Source organism: Hylobates moloch, unplaced genomic scaffold, assembly GCF_009828535.3.
Source record: "Hylobates moloch isolate HMO894 unplaced genomic scaffold, HMol_V3 SCAFFOLD_2, whole genome shotgun sequence".
Lineage (NCBI taxonomy): Eukaryota > Metazoa > Chordata > Mammalia > Primates > Hylobatidae > Hylobates > Hylobates moloch.
The window spans coordinates 79,672,077-79,693,162 of record NW_026652277.1 but is presented as its reverse complement, the minus strand read 5'-3'; the positions used below and the strand labels follow the sequence as shown (position 1 = coordinate 79,693,162).

The 21,086-nt window shown below is 37.8% G+C and overlaps 1 long non-coding RNA gene across 1 annotated transcript in view; it reads left to right on the top strand.

Annotated features, from left to right (window-relative positions):
* Positions 1-19,325, top strand: part of LOC131382547 (uncharacterized) — a 61,712-nt gene extending 42,387 nt beyond the window's left edge. Inside the window, exon 4 of the long non-coding RNA XR_009212107.1 lies at positions 19,214-19,325. This is a non-coding gene — a long non-coding RNA (uncharacterized LOC131382547). The remainder of the gene's footprint in view (positions 1-19,213) is intronic.
* The last annotated feature ends 1,761 nt before the right edge of the window (positions 19,326-21,086 follow it).

Below are 21,086 nucleotides of genomic sequence, written 5' to 3'. Positions count from 1 at the left end.
CTGGCCTTCCCACATCATCACTCTATATCTCCCTTAACTTGCTTCCTATTTGTTCACAGTACTTTTATCATCACATTACAATAATCTGTGTATTTGTTTATTATTTATCTCTTCCTATCAGAATGAGAGCAAGGACTGTTTTTCTTTACTGCTCAATGCAGAGCATGTAGTAGGCACCTAAAATAGTTTCTAAATATATTGAATAAATAAACAACACATAACAATGCTTTGTAGTTTATAAAGTATTTTCATATTTGTGGCTTTAATTAATCTATCCAAAACTCTTGTTTGTTTTTTTAATTTATTTTAAATTTTTGAAAAGAAATTTAGGGGGTACGAGTGCGTTTTTGTTATATGGATATACTGTGTAGTGGTGAAATCTGTACTTTTTAGTGTAACCATCACTGGAATAGTGTACATTGTACCCATTCGGTAATTTCTCATTCATCATCCTGCTCCCAACCTCTTACCCTTCCAAGTCTTTGGTGTTATTATTCCACTCTCTGTGTCCATTTGTACACATTATTTAGCTCCCACTTGTAAGTGAGGATATGAGATATTTCACTTTCTGCCAAACGTTTATTTGTTGTTCTCATGTTCTCAATGAGAAACCCAAGGTTTTTTTTTTTTTGTTTTTTTTTAAACAAAGGAAAGAACGATTGCATTTTTTTTTTCTTCAATCCCTTGTGTTGCTATTTGGAAATTTAGGCAATAGAAGGAGAAGGGTCACTGCCTGGGACAGGCCAAATGGTATTGACTTTGGTAGGGTTTCTATATCCCAGAGATTGGTTTTCAACATTAGGACCAACTATTTTATGTTAAAATAAGTATAGATATTGTTGTTCCAAGTAAATAAATAATCAGATTCATAAAAGTCTGATGTATAGGAACAATAATTCCAATGAATTAATTTATGATGAGAAACAATGCTACTTAGTATACCAGCTACTTTCGGTCACTGATCATTATATTCTTTCCCTACAGACAAAACTTTATAGAAGCAAAATTATAATTAGAAAGTTGCTTGGTAAGCATGAAAACAAAGGAAGGAGGGCTAAATGATTTCAATAACTGTGTCATAAACCTATAGTAGTTAATAATAATAATAGCCAACAGTATTGAGCTCTTATGGCATGCCAGCCATTTTGCAAATTACATGATTTACATTTATATACGATAAAACTATTTGCAGATGATGATATAAAGATCAAGGAGTTTAAGTGTCTGTATAAATCACACAGCTGATAGGTGATAGAGCCAGGATTTAGCCAGAGGTCATTTTCAATCTAAGACTCACGTGCTCCACACTCTATTACCCAAGGGTGATGCCTCCTCCTCTAGAGGGTGTATTTGGAGAACAGAGTACCTCTCTCTTGAACAGTGATATAATCATCCTGTCAGTATTGATCTTTCTGTCTTATTCTCTTTCCTATACTTCAACTGGTGATGTGCACTCTCCTTCTGACAGAAATACCCTGTATTTGACAATATCAAATATGCATAATTGGGTTACAGCAATGTCTGAAAGCAATTCTATCTCTCTACGTCAGTTATCTGAATTCTGATACCAAACTTAGGTCCATCTTTGAATTCCTCTTTTGCAGTTTAATTTCTAGAACATAATATTTGTTCCTCATTCTCAAGTCCTTCAGTTACACTACCTCCTGTGCTGCTCAATTGTGAATGTACTTCAGAAATTCTCAACCCTGGCTGCACAGTAGAAGCATCTCGGGAGGTTAAAAAAATATTGGTATGAGGCCTAACAATAGACCAATTAAGTGAGGATGCAAGAGTGGGAATGGACTCTATACTAAAATAAAAAATCTCCTTAGGTGATTTAAAAATAAGAACAAGCTTACTCTACTATATATTATGCCCCTTAATATCTATATATAATTAGGACATTCTCTAAACTTTTTAGTTAATTTATTTGGTGGTAATGGTGTGCCGACAATATACAGTTAAGTTACCTTTACTTGTGAAGTTAAATGTCCTCCTTAATTTTAAATGAAACTCTTTATTATTATTATTTTTAGAGATGGGGTATTGCTCTGTCATCCAGGATGGAATGCAGTGGTACAATCATAGCTCACTGCCACCTTGAACCCCTGGGCTCAAGCAATCCAATCCTCTTGCCTCAGCCTTCTGAGTAACTAGACCTACTGGCATGTGCCACCATGTCTGGCTAATTTTTCCTTTTTTTTGGTAGACAACAGGGTCTCACTATGTTGCCTAGGCTAGTCTTGAACTAAAACTCTTAATATAGATTTTTAAATGTGATTTTTGTGCAACCAATGTTGAGAACTGTTGAGTCTTTGTATGGACAAATGTGGTCCATTTTCCTGGGGCGTGAATTCTGCTCAAATATGTAGAAGAAAATATTATTTTTATTAAGACAAATTCAGGTATGTTATAGATTTTTCACTCAAAATTTACATAAATTTTAAAGATTAATTCCTAAGACTTCAAAGAAATTTCTTGCTTGTGTTGGTTTTTTTACTGACCATACTTAGTCTGTCTTTGGAAATTCCACAGTAAAGTAACAGTAGTGGAAGGTTTGGGAAGCAGTACTAAAATTAACATCGTTCATTGTAGACAGTATAGTCATGAAACAAAGACAAACTTTCATATTTAATGGCAAAAATGAAAATGGAAAATGATTTAATGAAAAATAGGGACCTTATATCAACATTCACTTAGCAAGTAAATCACTCAAGAGACATACATACCAGGACATCTTAGGCTCTGGTGATATACAGATCAATTGAATTGCAGAAGCTTGCAGGGTAGTAATATGTATTAGGCCATTCTTGCATTACTATAAAGAAATACCTGAGACTGGGTAATATATAAAGAAAATAGGTTTAGCTGGCTCACAGTTCTGCAGGCTGTACAGAAAGCATGATGTTGGCATCTGCTCAGCTTCTGGGGAGGCCTCAGGAAACTTACAATCATGGTGGAGGGTGAAGGGGCAACAGGCACATCACATAGAGCGGGAGCAAGAGAGCCAAGGGGAAGATGCCACGCACTTTAAAACAACCAGATCTCACAAGAACTCACTATGGTTAGAACAGTACCATGTGGATGCTGCTAAATTATTCATGAGAACTCTGCCCCCATGATCCAATTGGCTCCCACCAAGCCCCACTTCCAACAATGGGGATTACATTTCAACATGAGTTTTGGGTGGGGACATACATCCAAAATATATTATAGAAGGAATAGTCATATAGATATAATTATAATGCAATGTGGTCAATGCTGGAAAACAAGGATGTAATGTGTGCAAATGGAGTACAGAGCACTAACCCTGATAATTTTGAAAATTAAGAGTGGGGACTAAAAACTGGCAGAGATGATAACATACATTTGTATAGTACTTTATGGTTTCAATGCATTTTCACATGAATTTTTTGTTTGATGGTCCCCAGGCACTTTGAGGAAGAGCAGATTCCTTCTAACAAATTAGGAAAAGTTAGAGATTTGCCCTGTGTCACTTCAGTAAGTCCATGCTCTGGTCTTCTATTTTCAAATCCATTATATCATCTTCCATTTATGCTATTTAAATATGGCATCCCTGGTGTTAGAAAATAGGAGGCACTTAATGTTATTTATATTCTTTTTTTAGAAAAGAACAAATGTTAAATTTATTTGGATAGGAACAAAATTTTTCACGTTTTAACATTTTCATAATACCAGCATGATGCTTATAACAAAAGTGACAAAATTGCTGCTTGACTAATAGATGAAATGATTTTGTCAGTATTGAATACTGATGAAAAAACCTCTGCCAATCAATGCTTAATCTGTCTGATGAATAGAATTTATCTTTCTTTTGAAATATTTAAGGAGTCTTTTTCATGGTTAAAGGTTAAAGCCTGTCTCATTGGTTTCCTTAAAAATATGTTTTTCAACTTGCAGTCTGTGTGTTATTATAACAAATAAAAACATTCTTAAAAGCCCTGGGTAAGCTTTTTCCTTTAGATAAGTGCTATGCTACTAGAACATATGACATCATATTTGGCTTCGATGTTTGGAAATGAAACGGTAGAAAAATGACAAGCTCTAGCAGCCATGTCATCGTAGGGAATAAAATTTAAAATGACCGACAAAGTTTGAGGAAACTGACTATTTTTAAAATTGTACATTTATCATGACAGTTTTGGGGCTAATCTCTGGAACCAGCACAAGGATGAATGAGGTAATATTTGCACATGTTGTGGATAAGATAACCAGAGTGGGGGAAAGTCCATTTCCAGGCTAATGTGCAACTAAGATTATATACTTGATGGCTGGAAACTGCTGTGTGGTTAGGATAATATAGGTTAAAAAAATGATGCTGATGGAATGGTGAGCAGTTACCCTGGATCTGAAGCTTTCTGAATGGAGGCATGAAAAGAGGAGGCAGGGAAAGAAGCAGGTAGGAGCACACCAAGAGAAAGATTTGGGAAGCAAGAAAATGTGGAGTAAACTACCAAACTCCCTCACAGAAATGACATAGTAAGGGTTGGCAATTAAAACTTCAGTGAAACGTGAAATCTCATGATAAACCTAGCTTAATGCTGTTCATGTGTACATTAGGGTATGAAGGGAGATTGTAACACTGATTCCCATTCCTTACTACCCAGATGTTATTACCATCAGAGAAATGTTCAGAGGTCTTATTTGGACTCACTTTGGTTTATTCTGTGGCTTTGAGGAAGGGGAAAGAAAGCATTGTGAGGGACGTGTTGACTGAAATGGGCCATTAATTTCATGTCTCTTTTGTATAAAGCACTTTTAAAGTGTGCCAAGGCATTTTAAGTGTTTTAACAACATGCTTTTGTGACAGTAGAGAAGCAAGGGTATTTTTTCATGGTATCAATAAAAATATCACGGTAATTTACAGGGTTGAACTGAACACTAAATTGGCTCACAACGGAGTTCTTTCAATGGGAACAGAGATAGCAGCAACCTTTATTTTGTTCCTAAGCCACTGAGATGAGAATAAACATGATCTCTGTTTGTCTCCATGATCTGAAATCTTGTTTGCCAGGGGCCTTAAGTTTTATGGGGGGTCCCCATTTTTGGAACTCTCTTTTCTCTACCCAACAGATCCCAGATTTACAAGCTTTGAGGGCTTAGAAGGAAAGCAAAAAGGCATATTTGTTTCTTTCTTAGCTGGTGTAGGTTTCCAGATGGTATTAGATGCTGTTATTGGCTGAGAAGAAACATTCGTTTGTGTCTTAGTTTTTTACTTGGGTCTGCACACTTGGCCAATGGCTCACTTTGAATATCTAAACAAATAAACAAAGCGTTTCAGAATTTGCTAACACTCAGTATCCTAGCCTTCTCAAATGTTGCCAGATGCAAACACCAAAGGCCAATTTCTTCAGTTGCTGCTCTGCTCAGAATTTCTTTAGAGAATTACACTGGTGAGAATCTTGTATCTGCTTCTTTACATTAATTTGCGTGTGGATACATGATTCCATGGCTGTTTACTGATAAGTTGCATCTGGCAACAAGATAGAAGTTTGTGAGTCATGCCTGATGGAGCACTTTCATATTAATATCACATTATGTAAGTTTCTACTATGTAAGATATGGCAGCAGGTACTCTGGGATGCAAAGATATTTGAGAGCAAGTTTCTGACCTGAAAGTATCCATAACAATATAGAGATACTTATGAATACATATACCCCATTTCAAATTTGATGCTCTAAGGGAAAAGTGAGGGAGACAATAAATGGGCTCAGTGGACAGAAACAAACATGGGCTCTGCAGTCCAGGTAGACATGGGCTCACATTCTGACTCTGCTACTTCCTTACTTATACACATTCTTTACCTTTTTATTTCATGATCTGAGAAGTGGGAAAATTTGCAGTCATTTCACAGGGATGTTTTGAACACTAAATAGGATACCACATAAAAAATGCCCAGCAGTGTGCCTCAGCAAACATTGGTTCCTTCCCACAGAAAGGCAATAAAGGACGCATAGCTGAGGGAATAAGGGAATGTTCTGCAAATAAGTGGCCTTTGAGTGGAGTACTGAAGGATGCACAGAATTTCACACTAATGATTTGAAGAACACTGTAGAGAAAGACAGAACAGCAAAGGCTTAAGGAAAGAAGCTTGTTTGGGGGAATAACATGCAGTTCAATTTGACTAACTAATAGGATACAAACGAGAGTTTTGTGTAGGGATGGGCTATATAGGCCTTGTAGGGCCTCCAAATGCAATGTGAGGAATTATAAAATTATGTGACCAAAAAGGGTCAGTGGGATATGTGGTGGGCATGATACATTGTCCCAAAGAAACATTGATCTGGTGACAGTATATTCACTGGGTTACAATGGGGAGTGACAAAATCTAGGGAATTATTTTAGAGTGGTTGAGAAGTAATGAAGAATTAAACTGGTGTGGCAGGAGGAAAGGGAGGAAGAGGACATGAAGGTGTGAGATGAGCGAAAAGAAAACTGGAATTTCCCCTTTGGTATCTGCCCATACTACACTCTCTTAACTCCCTACGTAGATGCTTGTTCTTATCACACTTCAGGAAATTTTGTTTGTTTTCAGGCTCACCTCTTCTACTGGTCTAAGAGTTCACTGAGGGCTACATTTTGTTCATCTTGGTATTTCTAGACTCTATTGCAGAGCCTGAGAACATAGTCCTTGAAAAGAGTTTGTTTTTTATTTTTAAATATATTTTATTTTTAAATTTTTTTAATTTTTAATTTTTGTAGGTACATGAGATGTTATGTACAGGCATGTGATGTGAAATAAACACATCAAGAAGAATGGGGGTATCCATCCCCTCAATCATTTATCCATTGAGTTGCAAACGATCCAATTATACTCTTCAAGTTATTTTAAAGTGTACAGTTATTACTGACTAAACAGGCAAAAACAAATGCTGGCAAGGATGTGGTGAAATGAGTTTATTTAACGCAAGGATAAATATGGAATATGGACAAAAACATATACAATGGTAAGAGGAAAATAGAAAAGAGCGAAAGTTAAGTGAAATGGGGAAGGAAGCAAGGAGAAAGACGAGAGGGTTGTTTTGGAACAGCTTGTGTTCATTCACAACCAGGGATGTGGAATTGTAGCCATTTAAAAAATTAGATTAACACTTCCCTTCTTTTTTTCTTTTACCCTGAAGCCCTCACCCCATGCTCTGCCCTTAATAAATAATACTTGATGAAGATGGTGATGATGTGTCCTCTTCATGCTAATCCAGGCAGTTCCCAGTTTATGAACGGATTGGGTTCCAAAAGTCTGTTGTAAGTCAGTTGTTTGGTTATTGGAATGTATTTTTCCTTTGAGACAATGTAACACTCAGTGGTTAAATTCTCCAACTACTTCACAAAAGGTTATTTAATCCAGGACGTATTGGAATTATAGTGCTAATGTACTGCAGAATAGTAATTCCTTATAGGCATATTATGTACTTCTTGGTGGTTTTGCATACATTTTGAAAAATAGAACATCTTTGCATATTTTTCCCATGGAAAAAATGTGTTCCAAATTTTAAATGCGGAGGCCAGTTACACATCCTCCACCCACTCTGGTCTCAGTGAAAAGACTTGGCTTCCAAAAAGAGGCTCCCACGCTGTCCTCTCCAGAAGCCTCACTCCAAGGGGGATCCTAAGATGACAGCAGGGAGGTAGGATGGGTGTGTGTCAGTACAGGAGGACTTTGCGGTGAGTTGAACCATCACTGGGTTTATAGTCAGTAGAGTGAGTCTGAATCTAGATTCTGCCACTTACCAGCTGGTAACCTATGTGAGTGTTAAGTTTCCACTTATGCAGAGTGAGGATACTGATATTTTCCTGATGGGGTTTGGCGATGTTCAAGATGAGAGGATATATAAGGAGCATACGGAATACTACACACATAATGGATGCTCAAAAATGTTCTCTTTATCCTCTTCTCCACCTGCCCACCACCAAACCCTAATGAGGAGTGGGTAGACAGAGTTCCTGCAGTGATCAGTTTGCTGATGGGCAGGGCAAGGGTTCAGGAATCAGGGAGAGCCTAGGTGGAGGATGCTTCCGTGGTGAGCAACCAGTTCCCAGAGTGGGAGTAATGAGGGCCCAGTAGTGCTGATTCTCCTGGATAACAGTGGCAGCTGCAGCATCCATTTCTGCATCAACATTGTGGGGAGCTCGTTCAGAAAGAGAACGAGAATGGGATTGTGTACTGGCATTGTACCCGAATCTCAGTTGCTTGGCACTGTAGAGGTTTGGTGCTTGCTCACACTCATGTGAAGAAAGGAGCTTTCTTGCTTTCTTTTAAAGGTGTTTGGGTAATGGAAATTTTTTTCATCATGTGGCTCTGGCTGGCTTCACCACTTGGCATCAAGCTGGTGGAAGAGAAAAGAAAAAGTACCATTGTAGGATTGTGTGTGGGAGATTTTCATGGGTCAAACCTAGAAGGGGCTCATATCACTTCTACTCACAGATTATTGGCTAGTGTCATGTGACCGCATCAAACTGCAAAGGATTAGAAAGTATAGTCTTGTTGCTTTCCTAGGAGGAAGGAGAAATAATTTTGGTGGTCAGCTAGCAGTCTTTGCCATGGATGGGAGTAGAGGTGCTACGTAGCTGCTTGTTGTTACAAGTTGTTTGTAAATGAGTAATTATAAGTTACAAAACCGTCCTGACTACGATTTAAGATAAACAAGTCAAGGTAAATGAATACTAGAATATCCAAAATAAGATAGGGCCTGAATGTTTTGGGGTAAACCTCTACATGTACCCTAGTTCTTCTTCTCTGGCAGAAATGAAAGAGATGAAACAGACTAATACTAAACAGTTTTCAAAGTAGATTAAAGCATAATGATTCTTTAAATTTCCTCCACCAAGAAAATGTTTTAAAAATGCCAAATTTAATGATATAAATTAACTTCAGCTACTTTAACATACTGGTGTTGTCTGAAGACATAACTGGTCACTTTTTATGATGTTCCTTTCTTTCTTTGCTTTATTTAACACATTTACTCAGGGTCTGGATATTTGAGTCACACCCTTAGCTGAGGATGATTAAGACAGTTGTCGTCGTTCCAACCTTCCCTGATTGACCTCAGAAAAGGTCCTGTTTAATAGAAAGAGCCTGGATTTTGGAGTCTAATCGCTTCAACAGGTCAAAGGTCTTCTAAGGCTCTACTATGTTCCGGATGATAGAGATAAGAAAATACATAAGACATGGGATCATCCCCCAAGAAGCTTACGGCTTGATGATGGAGACAGGAATATAAATAAGTAATGGCACGTTGGGATGAGGGCAGCATTGGCCGCACTGGCATCTTGGATTAGGGAGAACTGAGAGTGGAGGGTGAGAGTAGATGGGACAAGTGAGGAGGCTGGTTAGGAACCAAGGGTAGGCAGGAGCCACAACGCAAAGGATCTTCTAAACCATGTTAAGGGGCTTGGCTGTTACCATATAGATGACTTCTACAGGAGCTAATTTCATTCTGGTGCACAAGCCCAGGAAGCTCAGAGATATATTATCTACTGACTCAAGTATCATGCTAATTTATTTGTATAAATGGCTTTCCAAAACATCTCCGTGTGGTCTTACTCTATTGAATTATATTAGCACAATTTGTTTAGAATTCCAATATGTGCATGTGTGATGTTTTCTAGGGAGTACAAACATTTTTCAGATTAGTGTCATGGAAGTCCTCTATATATCAGAGGCAATAAAAGAGAGTTGCAAATTATGTTTTCTGTGTCCTTTAGGCTTGTAAAATTATTTATTTTTTTTCCCTAGAGAAACAGTTGCTCAAAATCAACTTAAAGTAAAATCTAAGTGCATCATTGAAAGTTTGGGGGTATTCCATGTTGTAGTGATTTAAATATTTTTTTAGTGAACAACATTTAAAAAGCAGTCACTTTACTTATTCCAAGAAAGCAGGGAATGGGACTGTAGAGGAAGGGTGAATAACTATCTGTACCATATAACCCAAGACATCGCAGTTACTCTTTAAATGTGGGATTATTTGGAACATTTCTCAATTTGTGAAGCTCTGGCCATTAGAGTGATTTTCAACCATGGCTGCTCATTAGAATTGCCTGGAAAACAGAACACTTTAGTGTTCTGACGCCCAGGCCATACGCCAGACCAATTAAATCAGAAATCTCCACAGATGGGACCCAGGCATAAACATTTTTTAAAGCTTCCCAAGCGATTCCAATTCAAAACCCAGGTTGAGAAGTACTAGTCTATTAGGTAGGATTACCTGGTGCGTGGAAAGAGCAAGTTCTGATCAATCAGCTCAATTCATTTAAATCACGTGCCAGACACTGTGCTTGGTCCTGGGGGCTAAGACACAGGTCCTGCCTTCAAGTATATCAGTCTAACAGAGGGGTGAGCCTAGTGGGGTTTCAGAAGAGGGAGATGGTGAGGGCAACAATGGTTTGGGTGTTTCCTGCAACAAGAGGTGTAGACTGAGTGTGGAACTTGGTTCGAATGTATGTCAATTAAAGGAGGAGGAGGGACAGTATGGTAAATATTTTGTAAAAGTCATGTTCTGTAGTTAGTGAAATTGAGCCATAAATCTAGAAAGACTCACTGGAGGAAATATCTGATGTTTGGCGGGATTAGAAGCCAGGAGAACTGGTTTCCATGCTTAACGCTCAGTAGACCATTACTTCTGTCTGTCTCCTCCAGCCTCTACCAAGGACTTTTTTTTTTTTCCAAGGCAAATCAAAGGGCCTTTTTCATAAAATTTCTTAAAAACAATATATACTTCTAGGTAAAACTTATACAATATATTTTGTTTATGTGGTTACAAAAAAGAATACCAACTTGGAAAAACAGAATCCTATAGTTTGAAATGTTTAGAGCTAAGGAGCTCTAGCCAGGCAGTAGGACAAAGTTTTATTTTATAAGCCAGTGGTGACCTTTCCGTGGTGTTATAATCTGTAATATTACAAAGATATTGAGATATTTTCACTGATATCTGATCAATGACTAATGAAACATTACTGATTATTTCTTTCTTTTACACTTCTTTCATGGACTGGACCGCTCTAGACCTTTCCCAGATGAGAATCTGTAATTGTGACGTCTCTCATTTCTTTTTTTTCATTGTTGAGATGGAGTCTTGCTCTGTTGCCCAGGCTGGAGTGGAGTGGCGTGACCTCAGCTCACTGCAATCTCTGCCTCCCGGGTTCAAGCAATTCTCCTGCCTCAGCCTCCTGAGTAGTTAGTTCACAGGCGTGCGCCACCATGCCCAGCTAATATTTTTTTGGTATTTTTAGTAGAAACAGGGTTTCGCCATGTTGGACAGGCTGGTCTTGAACTCCTGACCTCAGGCGATCTGCCCGTCTCAGCCTCCCAGAGTCCTGGGATTACAGGTGTGAGCCACCGCACCTGACCATGATGTCTCTTTATCCGGTGGTTGAATGTTTTGAGAAGAGCATGAAAGCTGAATCCCAGCTCTGCTCAGTATCTTGGCATGAGTTTCCCTGTCTGTGAAATGGTGATAGTAAATATTTGATTGAAAGGCTAGAGTACTGGGAGGGTTACTTCTAACAAATGAGAAAGAACCATATGTGGGCTTTTATACTTATTAAATAAATGCTTAGTAAGTGTACAAGTAGTGGGGACGTGTCATTCTTTATTCTCTAAAGTACATATAGATTATCTACTTAATGTTTTGTGTTGATTCTCCTAAATGAACTTTTCTCACGTACTTTTCCCATGATCTGGAAGAAGCCATGGTAATGCCCAATAAAATGGAAATGACAGATTCATACATAGTTTCTACAGTGTTGATGGGGGCTGGGGAGTGGTTTCTTTGTATAAGTAACAAAACCTAAATTAGAAAAGAATTTCACAGCAATTTAACAACAATTTTACATGTCCCACAGCAAGTTAAAACAAAATAACTTATATTAAAACTTATAGAACATAACAGGATTCTCAGATATTGTCATGACTAACATAAGATCCAAATTTCACTTTTATAATTTAATGTTTTAACCAACAAAATCCACTTATCTTGATCATGCATAGATTAGTTCATAATAATTGAAAAAGGCAAATATTTCTAGGTACTGGAGATGCCAGGTAAACTTAATTTGTGTGTAAATTCTCTGTGATTTGGTTCATACTATAACACACTTCTCAACGTGATGCTGGTGTTTTAAATTAAAACATCAAGTCCGTTTATACATCTGGCCTTACTTGGTGGTTTTCTAACTTGCCAATGTTACAACTTAAATGTACTTATATTAATCATAGTTCAAAATAGCCACATCATTAAATAATCATTTTTGAAAAATATACATTCTTAGAAATGGTACATACACCCGCTTCAGTTTTTGTTGTCAAATCATGGACACGATGGGGGTGGGGAGGAAAAGAATGCCAGATCTGCATTTCAGTCCTCCAACTCACTTCCAGAGTAGTTTCATGTGAGTCTCCATCTCCTTGCCAAAGGGAAGGTGGAGATGCACGCAGCCACATTTTCATACTCTCCTGCCAGCTGCAAACCTCATCACAGTCCCTGTGAAGTACCTTTCCACAGATCAGGTTTCTGCCAGGGAAGACTTTAACAATCTCCTACTCCACTTTCAACCAACGACAATTAGTATTAGCAAATGGTTCAGGCCACTGCCTGGGATTACATATGATTTCCATTCAAAAAAGACAAACTTTTACTCAAACCAGAACCACGTGCTGAACACTTGAGCTCCCCTCTTAGATATAATGAAGTTGAGACAGTTTCTATCTTTCATTTAAATAAAAAATCACTCTCACATTTGAAATCAAGTTGGCTGTTTTCCCTCGACTGGGTTAGCCATCTGGGAAGGGGGACTTTTGGAGTACTTATGTTCAGGCCAGGAGTTTAGAGAAAAAAAAAAAAAATCATTATCCTTTTGTCCTTTTGTGCCTTACTCTTTTAATGTGGTTAAACTTTCCACAGCAGGTTTTTTTCTTTCTTTCAGATAACACATATGGAAAATACATCAGATTCTTAATACAGTTTAGTCAAAATTTGTTTTTTCAGAGCATGGACCAGCAAAACACATACCTGATTGAGGTCACTACAGCTTATTGTAAAAACAATGAAGATTCATAGGATTTATTCTCTTGATGTACTACATACCTGTGGTTCTTTTAATATTACTATGTTATTTTTAGTATGAGGCATTCTTCAGGGTAAGGTAAGGTCAGTTTCCTTTCCATGTATTTCGAAGGTTAATAATTGCCTCAAATAGAGGCTCTACCACCCTAGCATGTTCAGGAATTTTACTTTCTTCTCAGTTAAGTTCTTAGAAAATAGGTCTCGATGGCTACTATCTATCCAGTCACTCTTGTGGCTGTTTTCTTCGTAGGTTGATTATCTCAAGCAGTTAAGAAACCTGTTCAGAACAACCACCTCATATTAATTGTTCTATTACATTCCTTTTGACTTCCGAAATTCATAGATAATTCAGTTATAAGCTCATGAAATTGAAAGTAGCCGAAAAGATCATTCTCATTTTATAGATGAGGCAATAACATTTCAGAGAAATAAGGTGATTTTTTTTTCGATCCCACCTAGGTCAGACAGAGTGGAGAGGTTGCTAGAATCTAAATGTACTTTCTGCCTGCTAGAATTTTATTCATTTTTCCATATTATAATACAGGTGTATTGCACCTTTGGGTAAGTTTTGTTTAATGATAGTGATAATTTGTAGAAAACCATGTATTTTCATAAAATGTTCATCATGAAACTGTATGAATCCCAATTAGCAACCTGTTGCTTGTTTAGGCATAGCTTACCTTTTCTAAGTAATTGAACAAGTAAATTTGCAAAGTAGTATGCATAAATATTAACATATATTAATACTTATGCATGGTGCTTTAGAGTCATGAGAAACATTTTTTGCTTATTTTATACATATGTTCTAAAGACAATACCCTGAATATATGTGAACATTTTAATATTAAATTAAATTTCAAAGTCAATCAATTTGATATTAATTTCCTCAAGAAGAAAGGAAAGAAAATCAATCAAAGGTGAAGTTGATGGCATGGAAACCTATATAATGGCTTTGTAATATATCAATTTGGCTAGGCTGAGCTAAATTTCCCAGAATCCCCTTTCTTCTATGATGTGGGCCATAGGGCAGATTCTTGGGAGTTGTGGAAGGTGGAATGGAAGCAGCAGCTGCTTGGTGGCTCACATGTAGGATTGCTCATCTGCTGTCTCATCTTCTTGGCATGAAGCAGCAGTTGGGCCTGCAAGGACTCTCTCTTCTCCTTGATCCTCCTTTGGCCTTTCAGAATCCATTTTCTCTGTCTCTCTCTTTTTTTGTGAGTCAGTGTCTTGCTCTGTCACCCAGTTTGGAGTGCGGTGGTGCAATCATAGATCACTGCAGTCTCAAACTCTGTCTCAAGCAATCTTCCTGTCTTGGCCTCCCAAAGTGCTGGGATTTCAGGAGTGAGCCACTCTTCTCTAACTCATTGGTCTGATGTGTATTTTTAGCTTCGTGATGAAGGGCTCTGGTTTCTGCAGGAAACTTGTATTAGTTTTCTATTGCTGCTCTAACAAATTACCACAAACATGGTGGCTTAAAACTGCTTATTATCTCACAGTCTTGCAGGTTAGACATTTGACGGACACCTACCTCACTAGGACAAAATCAAGATGTCTGCAGGACTACATTCAGTTTTAGAGGCTTTCTGGATATGAATCCATTTCTTTGCCTTTTCCAGCTTGTAAAAGTTGCCCACATTCTTTGGCTCATGGTTCTCTTCCTCTATCTTCAAAACCTGCAACAGCTGGTCAAGTCTTTCTCGTATTTCATTGCTCTGACACTGACTCTTTTTTTTTTCCTCCCTCTTCCTCTTTTAAGGAGCCTTGTAATTACACTGGGGCTACCCAGATAACTCAGGATAAGCTCCCTATCTTAAGGTCAGTTGATGAGCAACGTCAATTTCATCTGAAACTCTAACTCCCCTCTGCTACATAAAGAATATATTCACTGGTTCTGGGGATTAGGATGTGAATACCTTTAGGGGGCCCTTATTCTGCCTACCACAATATCCTTATTATCAAGGTCAGGGGCAACAAGAACTGACATGGGTTTCAGTCATCTTTGTGGAGTTCTAGCTAGTGTTTGTGGGCTCCAGTTTGTTCTTGTTCTTTTTCACTTTATATCCATCTCCCCTTCCTGACTACCTATCCCGTGGACTTCAAGATCCAGCATCAGATGTAGAGACAACAGCTTTTCAAAGACTGCTTAGTTGGCTCCCAGAGTTGCTTAAGTCTGATTCCCTCTCTATGTCCATCTACCTATGCACCTATCTATCTATCTTTCTATCTATCTATAATCTATCAGTCCCTAGATATTATACCTTTCTGGTTGAACCCTGACTTATACAGTGTACAATTCAACCTTAGGTAGCTGTAGGTGTAAGGAAAATACACTAATGTCATCATGGGGTTAGAGCTAGCGTCATACAAGGAATCATTTTAGCTGTAGTGACTATCTCTCCCTTTTCCTCTCTTGTTACTTCTGTTCATATAGCATCGGCTGAAATTAGTCACATGGTTGTGCCTAATTTTGAGAAGGCAGGAAGTGTGAGAAGTATTATCCTTTGTGTTCATGGATGTAAAGGAGAATCTAATAGTGATGAATTGTAGTAATGTCTACCACAAGAAAGGTAAGAGAGAAATATGTGAAAACGAAGAAAATGAGGGGCAATAGCTAGAAGACAAAAGGATAGTCAAAAACGATGAGCTCTGCTTGGTTCTCTCCTCTTTTAGTTCCAGCAAGAGGCAAGCTGCAAAGTCACCATCTTTCATTTAATCCTTTGTTTGTCCTGATGGGGAAAAGAACTTTGCATTAGTAAAGCCTGTGATGGCAGAATTATTTCTGTCAAAGGCGGAAAAAGGTCAGTTGTGGGGAAATTTTCATATAAACATTTTAACCATTTTCTTCTTTAAAGAAAATAAAGAAATATGCAATTTAGATATGCAATATGAAATTGCAATATGGTTGCAATATGAAAAATATCAGGGATATTATGAGATTAAACACTTTAAACAGAAAGCATTTATATTACTCAAGGCAAATAACACATTCCTTTAAGTCAACAGATAATCATGGGAAATAAATCTGAACAACTTGGGGTGTGGGAGAAATTACCAATTCTTTCATGAAGCAATAAAATGCCTCATGAAAGAGGTGGGATTTAAGGTTCTTTTGTAATGAATTGAGAAAAAAATATTTTGGCAGGAGCCTCTTTTTCTCTAATGCATTGCAAATCTACTAGAAAAATCTAGATTCTTTTTTCTGTTCCTCATTTTCTTCCCTTCTAAGTGGAATGTAGTGACAGTTATGCAAGGGCAATCAAATCATGTAGGTAGTTACGAAAATATAGTAGTGTGTGTGTAGTCACAAAATTCCTATATATAATTGGTATAGACAAGTCTTCCTCGTATGAATCTTGCAGAAAAACATTGATAGTTACTTAGAATTGCCTGGAAATTTGACAGTCCGGGAATAGTTTGAAATTTGGTGGATGCCCAACCTTCACATAGTGGAAAACGCATGTCCAATTTATCTTCTGTCTAACTTCATTCAAAACTTCTGCATTTGTTGATCAGCTGGCGTGCTGATGCAGTTGCCAGAACACCACTCCCTCCAAGAGCACTTATTTAACCACCCACATCCTGGCTGGTGGCCCACTGGCACACTCGCTCCTCTTTGTGTATCAGCAGCAGAGGGTAAACTCAATCTGCTGCACACACACAATGGCACATTCTTGGAGTGTGGCTGTCTAGACCATTTCCTTCACACAGCGGCTCAAGGGTCCTTTTATGGAGCGATTACTGTAACATTAAATTGCGAGTAGTGGCTTCTTCAACAAATTCCTTACCCGGTTCCGACAGGGGTGTTTTAAGTGGTCTTCTTCCACAGATTAGTATGGTCATTAATGTGCCTATTCACATTATCTTTAAAGTGAGCTTTCTTGCAGCTAAAGCTCTTTACCTCTCACCTGTTCTCTCTCTAGAAATGAAAAGGATTTAGTTCCCATTCCTTCTCGTAATTTGTTGTTGTCTTTGTTAGTTTTCTGTACTGGGGCATTCATTTTGGGGAAAAAATAAGAAAATTTAAACCAAGCCCCAGACACCTAGATGCTCCAGCTAGTATCTGTGAGTTTTGAATTAGTTTGAGGAAGTCAATTATTTGAAAGAAGTTAATGACTCTGAACTCCTGAAATAATGTTCATGGTTCCAAACTTGTTAGCCAAGCAACTTCATTCCTTATGGCTCATTTCTCTCTGAAAGAAAGAACTAGAAAAAGAGAAAGAAAGAAGGAAAGAAAGGAAGGAAGGAAGAAAGAAATAAAGAGAAAAAGGTGTTAAATAACAATAGCAAAACATGTGTTAAGAGTAAGTTTAGAAGCAAGTTGTAGTGGCATGCTCACGTAGTTCCAGCTACTTGGGAGGCCAAGGCAGATGGGTCGTTTGAGCCCAGGAGTTCAAGGCCAGGCTGGTCAACATAGTAAGACTCTTTCCCTAAAATAAATAAAATTAAGCAAAAAGAGTAAGTATAAAGAGATCAGAACTGGATAGGAAGAAATATAAACTATGCATATGTTAAATAAAATTGCAAGATAATATATATTTTATGGAGCTTGAAACTATCATTCACTTTATGTCTGTTTTGGGAAAACCTACCTTCTAGTATGATAAAAATGTCATCCTACTTATTCTTCTATTGCTTTTATGATTTCTTTTGTTTAGATTGTTGATCAGCTATAATTTATTTTTGTATATGTCTTAAAATAGGCATTATGTTTAACCATCTCAATATTTTACATGTAATCCTCTTCTAATTAATTCAGTAGGTACCTTTATCAAGTTTGAGATTACTATAAACACCTGAATCTGTTTCTGGTGCATTGACTTTGCCCGTACCACAATGTTTTCATTACTGCAGTTTTGTATTGTGTTCTGATATTTGGAATAGCATATCAAAAATATTTTGCCTATTCTTTTAGAGATGAGCTTTAGAATCAATGTGTTGCATTTATTAAGTCATCCCATTTATGTTCTGATTAAGATTATACTGAATTTAGGAGGTATCTAGGACAACTAGAAATTTCATCAATTGAATCCCTCCATGCAAGAGCATGGTATCTTTAGGTCTTCCTTTGCATCATTCCGTTCTTGCTCAGTTGGTACATAATAGGATTTGGATACAATTTAGGAAGAAACAGCAACAACAACAACAAACAAAAGCAAAATCAAAACATCTCCAAGATGCTCGAATGAAGCCAAACCACAGGTTCCTTTTGTGATGTTATTCTAGAAGGCGTCACATTATTAAATATATTGGTTTTAAAAATTAAAAAATATAAGATAATTGCTTGGCCACTTGAACGTATAATCTTAATTCTCTTGTACCACAGAATATCACTCAGTATATACTGGTATTTGATAGTAAGTGTTGATCATTACTTCCAGGCCTGTCGGCTTCACCCCCAGTGTTACAACACCTCTCCTTGTGGTCAGTAGGGGGTGCTCCTGGAGCAACATGCCCTCTTTCAACTCCACTGAATCCTAACAAATTGCAAACCATAGGAAGTATTGGTTTATAAATTATCAAGTGCAGTTCTCCCACATTCTAACATTCTCACATCTGTGGGCATTTTATGTAGAAGACAAGTAATGGGAGAAGGTGAGATCTTCAAAGTGTCTTGTAATCGAAGAAGGTCTGTATTATATAAGCACAGAAGGCAGAAGGGATTATAACAAGTTGTGTTTGGGCTAATGAGTAGAGCCTCTGCATTTTAGGGCCTGTTCCTTTGAGCGCTGGTGCCAGCAGACTGCTTTGCGAGCTGTCAGTTTCCTGATCTTTGTCTTTTAAGGGCAACATTTTAAAAGTGGTGCTTTAAATAGGAGAGACTGTGGAAGGAGAGGGGTCTGGTTGCAGACAATCCTATGGGAAAGGATTTTGTTCTATCTACTAGCTTTGGAACAATTTCACTTATTGTTGATGGTACTGATGTTTAAAAAAGTGTCATTCTGCACCTCTCCTACCAGTCTGAGCTCAGGGCTTCTTCCTTATGCTCCCAAACCATACAGGGCTTATTTCTATTTTGCAAAGATTACATTTTATAATATTCTCCTGTGTATTTGTTTATAAATGCCTCTAGGTTAAGCAACATGAGAACAGGATTGTGTTGTGTTTGTTTAACATAGGCTTTGGTATGTTGTAGGCAGCCGATAATTATTTGTTCAGTGGATGAAAGAAGGAAAACCAAGGGAGGAAAAAAGAAAGGAGGAACAAAGAAGAAGGTGTCACAGAGTGGTACATTGATATAACCGGGCAACTTAATTTTTAAACTTATCCAGAATTCTGGAAATGTCTGTAGCATAATTCACACAGAACATTACTGGGCATAACCCAGTACAAAAAATAACAACAAAAGCCGATTTGTTTCTAATGAGGTTAGTAGTAATTGTAATAGCAAATATATAATGTAACCAAAACCACTTTGTTGTGAAGTGAAGACTATTTGATATTTATGTGAATTCTAAAGTTTAATTGCATAATGCAACTGTGTCCTTAAAAGTATTGAGGTTTTGGAATACAGTGTTCCATGCACAATTTTATTTAAATCATATATTGTACTGAAATTCAGATATTGTAAGGTGAACTCATAATTCCAATGTTAACCTAACACCTAAATTGGATAAAATAAATGCTATTTGAATAGAACAACTTTTTAAGATGCTCCCATTCAAAAGTTTCATGTTTATTAATTTGATAAAAATAGTTACATTATTTTTTCTTTGTAATATTGGCTTTCTGTATATACCTCAATAATCAATTAAAACTATGAAAATTGCCTGTCGAAGATTCGTATTGACATCAAAACAGTGTACACAATATGGCCAAAAGAGAACAATATTTTATTTTTAATGTTTTAAGCAGTTTAGAAAATTTAAAAATAATCAGCATGACCATTGATTCTTCCACGTGCCCTTTGAGTTAATTTCATTTTGTTGATTTAGTACTAATTAAAAGAATCACTGGGCAATTGAAGGAAGCTAAAGAGGAAACAGGCTTTGGGAGATTAAGTGACTTCCCTAAGGTTTGTAAATCTGGGGATGGGCTTATCTTTCCTCCCCTCTCCTCCCCTCCCCTCCCTCCCTCCCTCCCCCCCCCCCCTCCCTCCCCCCTCCCCTCCCTCCCTCCCTCCCTCCCTCCTTCCTTCCTTCCTTCCTTCCTTCCTTCCTTCCTTTCTCTCTCTCCCTCTCTCCTTCTTTCTCCTTTTCTCTTAAACACTCACTGAACATGGGATTATGATGACTGTTAAAAATTACCAAGGCCGGGAGTGATGGCTCATGCCTGTAATCCCAGCACTTTGGGAGGCTGAGGCAGGTGGATCGCCTGAGGTCAGGAGTTTGAGACCAGCCTGGCCAACATAGTGAAACCCTATCTCTACTAAAAATGCAAAAACTTAGCTGGGTGTGGTGGAGGGTACCTGTAATCCCAGCTACTCAGGAGGCTGAGGCAAGAGAATCGCTTGAACCCAGGAGGCAGAGGTTGCAGTGAGCAGAGATTGCTCCATTGCACTCTAGCCTGGGCAAAAAGAGCAAAATTCCATCTCAAAAGAAAAAAAAAATTACCAAATATTGGTTCGATATATTGTGTTTGACTAATGTGATATGTATTATTTATATTATTTTGATATAATGTATTCAACTCAAACATAAATATAATTGTTTGATATTGCATGTCTAGAATAATGCAATGAACAGAAAATAGGAAGGCAAAATGTATTATTTATTTATTTTTTATTGTTTTGAGACAGAGGCTTGCTCTGTCATCCAAGCTATAGTGCAGTGGCATGATCTTGGCTCACTGCAACCTCCGTTTCCTGGGTTCAAGTGATTCTCCTGTCTCAGCCTCTCGAGTAGCTGGGAATACAGGCATGTGCCACCATGCCCAACTAATGTTTGTATTTTTAGTAGAGACGAGGTTTCACCATGCTGGCCAGGCTGGTCTCAAACTCCTGACCTCGAGTGATCTGCCCACCTCAGCCTCCCAAAGTGCTGGGATTACAGGTGTGAGCCTTCGTGCCC